The sequence below is a fragment of the Cervus elaphus genome, chromosome X, assembly GCF_910594005.1.
Source record: "Cervus elaphus chromosome X, mCerEla1.1, whole genome shotgun sequence".
Taxonomy (NCBI): Eukaryota; Metazoa; Chordata; class Mammalia; order Artiodactyla; family Cervidae; genus Cervus; species Cervus elaphus.
This window is the reverse complement of record NC_057848.1, coordinates 131275774-131281320: the sequence shown is the minus strand read 5'-3', so window position 1 is coordinate 131281320 and position 5547 is coordinate 131275774. Positions and strand designations below refer to the sequence as shown.

Genomic DNA, 5547 nt, shown 5'->3' with positions numbered 1-5547 from the left:
TCTCAAAAAATTTGAATGCAGTCAATGCACACAGAGGCAGGAGCCTCAGCCTAGAAAGAAACCATGGCTGAGGACCCAATAAGAGAGAAGGCTGAGCTGGTGCAGAATCACCATCCAAGAGATGCCACAGGTGCAGTGTGGAAGTGGTGTTCTCATTTTCCACAGACAGGGGTTCTTCAGTAGTATGTGAGCATGCTAAGTTGCCTCAGTCATGTCCAACTCTTTGTGATCCTACGGACTGTAGCTCCTCTGTCCATTGGATTCTTCAGGCAAGAATACTGGAGTGGGTTGCTGTTTCCACCTTCCCAATAAAGGGATCAAACTCTCATCTCTTATGTCTTCTGCATTGGCAGGTGGATTCTTTCCACCAGCACCATCTGGGAAGTCCCTTCAATAGTATAGGGAATTACAAGCTTAGGAAACAGAGGGCGTGGATGCCACTTGTATTCAATTTCCTGCTGCAAAATGGATACCGAGTGGAGGCAATTGTTAAACCACTCAATGAAGTCAGGATGTAAGTGAAAATAAAACAAAGGAAAAGGCACTCCAAATGAATGTGCAAACAAAAAATCCTAGAGTGCAAGAAGAAATCTCATGCTACAGAAAAAAAACATTTAACAAAATAATTGGATATTAATTCAATACAGGTGAAGTCAATGTTATGGAATAGAAAAAAAAATACTTGAAAATAATTATGTTAGGGATGTTCCAGGAGACCAGTGAAAGCATAACATTTATTCAAAGAGAGCAGGACTCCTTTCCCCCTCCCTGGGCTTCTGACCAGTCAGCACTGCCCCACCTCCTGAGACCCCGCTTCCCTCTCCCTTAAGGTCAAGAGGCCCATGTAATGCGCCTGGGGCTGGTCCTTTGCTCCTGGGGGCTCTGCTTGGGTGTGGCAGAAGAAATGAACAAAGCCCAGCTTTTCCCAAATGGGCTTCACAGCTCTTCATGATGGTAAGGAAAAGAAGAAGATGTGTTCTTGAGGCTCAAAGTGATAAAGAAATGTAAAAACATTTCAAAATGAGAAATTGGCCCAGGAAAAACATGCATGAGGATCATAAGGCTGTGGGAACAGGGTAGCACCCCTCACTCTCAATCTTCTGCTCAGCCTCTGACAGTGGTTTGTTCCAGGAGGTCACTGCTATGGTCTCTCTGATTTGGACCTGAAGCAGCTGCTCAGTGAGTCTGCAGAAGGAAGCCCCTTCTGTGATATGGATGATGAGAGAGATTCCCACGGGGTGGGATTGGATGGAGAATTCACAGTTTTCTTTTCTTTTCAAAAGCCTGCCAGTGTCCCTGGAGAAGTGCCTTGAGGAGCCGGTTCACGCTGCCAGAAGCTGAGGGACAGTGCAAAAGGCAGTGCTTCACCCAAGATATCAATGGGATCCAACTGGGCGCAGAGGTACAAACCTGGTACCTGAGCAGGCAGATCTGTTCTGAGGCACATGGCCACGTGACTTCATCCCTGCGCTGAAGCAAAAGGACATCCTGGTCACACTTGCCCCAAGACTTCATCTCTGGGAACCTGTTGGTGGGGGCGCATCTGGAGGAGCCTCTACAGAAATTTAAAGAAGCTGTTGGCAGGGCAATGGCATAGCAGATGGCCCAGTACCAGGATGAATGCCAGGTACACACGCAAGCAAAGACTGCAGAGATGCTGCAAGAGGAAAAAGACAAGGAGCAGAGAGAACAGATTTGTCCTGGAAACGAAGAAGAAAAGAGGAGCAGAGCCCAGAAGAAAGGTCAGTGGAATGCTGGCATCAGGAAGGTACTCTTTCAAGTGGGAAAGATGGGACCAGAGGATTATGATCTGGAATGAGAGGAGAGCCAGTCTATGGAGAACTGCATGAATGTTTTTCTGCATGAATGGTTTGGATGTTGAAGTCTAAACTCTCTGGCCCCAAGGCTGGGTGCACACCAGGTCTCTGTGTAAGGAGAAAGGACCACACCGCGGGTCCCTGACATCCATACTGACCGAGAAGAAAGTAAAGGCTCCTTCACAGTTAAGGCAAAGGTGGGGTTTCCCTGGTGGTCCAGGGGCTAAGACTCTGTACTCCCAATGCAGTGGGCCCAGGTTCAAACCCTGGTTAGGGAACTGCATCTCACACACTGCAACTAAAGATCTGACATGCTGCAATGAAGACCCGGTGCAGACAAATAAATAAATAAAACAAAGTCAGGGTGAAGGAAACATAAACTCAGCCTCCTAAAAAGTTCTCATTCATGGCTTCCCTGGTGGTCCAGTGGCTGAGACTCCAGGCTCCCAGTGTGGGGACCCTGGGTCCAATCCCTGGTCAGGGAACTAGATCCCACATGCCACAACTAGGACCCTGGGGTAGCCAAATAAATAAATAAAGAACCAGAACAAGGTTTAAAAAAAGCAGTGGAAAAGTTCTCATTTTATCAGACAGAATGGGCAGCCCCATTGCTTTGTGTAAAACTCACAGGTACATACAAAAGTAAAAAAGAAATTTTCCAAAACCCAGTTTTCCAGACCATCACTCTCTAGCACTCTGTAATAACCCCCTCAATTCTCCAGCTGAATGGACCATGGCACTGAAGCAATTTGAGGAGGAAAACCCCAAAAGTTCTAGCTACAAAGCACTCTCTTGCCAGGCTCCCCTCAGCAAAGGTTTCTAGAACAGTGGTCTAAATGGCAGCACCCTAGAACCCAGGCCCAAGTCAATCTTGCATGCAGTCCCCGCGCACTGCAAAGCTTCACGCCATACCTCACCTAGCTCCATTTGTCAACAACCTCCCCAAATCTTCTTCCTCCTTCAGCATCCATTCTTCCACAGCAGCCTCTTCAGGAGGCACTTCCGTCCCCAGCAGCAGTTCGCCTAAGAACCCAGCTTTATCCTACGCTTCCCTGAGCCACATGGCAAAATGTCAGTCCGCCAGCTCTTCAGGGCTACCTTACACATCTCTCCTCGATGGCTGTAGCTGCCAACACAAGGTTTCTTCTAGCAGCTGTCCTATGGAAGAACAACAATCCAGAGCTCCCCTTCTTCCCAACAACTTGTTCCCATGAGTACATCCTCCCTGCATGGCATAGTCTGTCAATGGACATGTCCCGAGTCCACAGTGAATAATCCTCAGTTCCGTAGAAGGTGGCCAAGTGTGTTAGCTGCTCAGTCATGTCCAACTCTTTATGACCCCATGGACTGTAGTCCACCAGGCTCCTGTGTCCATGGAATTCTCCAGGCAAGACTACTGGAGTGGGTTGCTATTTCCTCCTCCAGGGGATCTTCCTGACTCAAGGATCAAACCAGGTCTCCTACATTGCAGGCAGATTCCTTACCATCTGAGCCACCAGGGAAAGCCCGTGGAAGCTGGCCTTGGGGGTCCAAATGGAGATTTTAGTGATGGGAGCTAGGGAGGAACAAAGCTACTGACCTTGTCCCTGAAACACATACTCCTCAAAAGGAAGTTTCCTGGTGCTCTGAACTTCATATGTTATGCATGTTGCTAGATAGTTCATGGAAAGACAGATCCTGGGATGGAGAGAATTCTGAGTTTGGAGTGGCATATGTGGTTCTGAGTTCCCTCACTATGGCAGATCAGTTGGTACAACTGCATTTTAAATCTGCTAAACATCTTGGCATTTGGTCAGAGTAGCTTATGTAGTCCCATAGGCCAAGGGCTCCTTCTAGCCACAAGAGGATTCATGGACTGGTCATGGTATCCATCTCATCCTCAGATGCTGTGTTCAACAGGACAAAAACCTGGCCTAAAGCCACAACTGAGAGAAGTAGCTTTGTCTCTGAAAATACATTATGGGGCATTTAATACATACTCATTGTAGGAGGCCAATTTCTCCTCTGAACCTGACAATGAAGCTCTTCTAAAGACCGGTAGATCCATCAATTGCAAGACAATTGTGATAGGTCTTTTAAAGACACTTATGTTGGGTTCAGCTTTTACCATTACCATTAAATTCATTGGACAGAATAGGACTGTTCATGGCATGTCACCTTATGGGAAGACATAATTCCAGTGCCTTTAGAGTGAAGAAAAATTACATAACTCACATCCTCCATTTCAGTCCTCTGAGCGCTTCTCAAAGACCTTTTTAAAAAGACATGTCTGTTTTTGAGACAAGCCAGTTTTACTGAGTTGAGCTTTTTAGTTATTCTGTAAATTTGTGCAATCTTGACTTAAAAGATTATCTTTTTTTTTCATTTATTTTTATTAGTTGGAGGCTAATTACTTTATAATATTATAGTGGGTTTTGTCATACATTGAAATGAATCAGCCATGGATTTACATGTATTCCAAAAAACTTTATTTCCAACCTGGCCAGAGTGCCAGTTATTTTCCCCTCAGAGTTTATACAAGTGAACCCCAGGGCTACAAAGCCCTTGTTGGTCAAATCTTCATCTCTTTATGGGCAGAGGTCAAGTGACTCAGTGGTAAAGAACCCACCTGCAAATGCAGGAGATGAAGACGTGGGTTCAATCCCTGGGTCAGGAAGATCCCCTGGAGGAGGGGGTGGCAACCCACTCCAGTATTCTTGCCTGGAGAATCCCTTGGACAGAGGAGCCTGGAGAGCTGCAGTCCATAGGGTCACACAGAGTTGGACACAACTGAGCAACTGAGCATATGAGCAAACGCATGAAGAGTTCATTCAAGCCACAGATGGACACCCCAGTTTGTTTTATTCTTAGAAATCCTCTTGGGTGGGGCTATAGTAACAGAACTTTATGAAGTATCTGTCAGATAGAAATAAGCCTTGAAGTCCTGGAGTTCTCCGAGCACTGGAGGATATGTAAACATAAGGGTAACATGCATTAAGCTTGAAGGACGGATCAAGGACAGATAACTATTCCAGACTTCCCAAGCCACAAAGCTGTTCACTAAACTCGTGACTGTTTCACAAAGGCCTTTAGAGTGCTTATTTGTACCTGTGAAATGTGTAGCACAAGATAAGTTTGAACAGTCTGCTCTAGCTAACTGAATTCAAATATGTCAAGTGTAAACTGTATCTGGGTGAATTTTATGGTTATGTAATTTATGCAAAATCCATACTATGGTAGCCTCTATAGAACATCTGACTCATTTTCTTCCACAAATAAGTTATTTTGTTCAGTTGCCAAGTCCAGCTCTTTGCAACCCCATGGACTGCAGCACGCCAGGCTTCCCTTTGCTATCTCCTGTAATTTGCTCAAATTCAAGCCCATGGAGTTCATGATGTCATCCAACCATCTCATTCTCTGTTGTCCCCTTCTCCTGCCCTCAACTTTCCCAGCATCAGGGTATTTTCCAATTAGCCAGCTCTTCACATCAGGTAGCCAAAGTATTGGAACTTCAGCTTAAGCATCAATCCTTCCAAGGAATATTCAGAGTTGATTTCCTCTCGGATTGACTGATTTGATCTCCTTGCTGTCCAAGGAACTCTCAAGAGTCTTATCCAGCACCACAGTTCAAAAGCATCAATTCTTTGTCTCTCAGCCTTCTTTATGGCCACCTGTCACATCTGTTGGAGAAAGCAATGACAACCCACTCCAATACTCTTGCCTGGAGAATCCCAGGGACAAGAGCGTGGTG

At 45.8% G+C, this 5547-nt stretch overlaps 1 non-coding gene across 1 annotated transcript; it reads left to right on the top strand.

The window, feature by feature from the left end:
- Window positions 1-2022: 2022 nt before the first annotated feature.
- TRNAG-CCC lies at window positions 2023-2095 on the top strand. The gene has a single exon. It is a non-coding gene; the product is annotated as a tRNA-Gly (tRNA).
- The last annotated feature ends 3452 nt before the right edge of the window (window positions 2096-5547 follow it).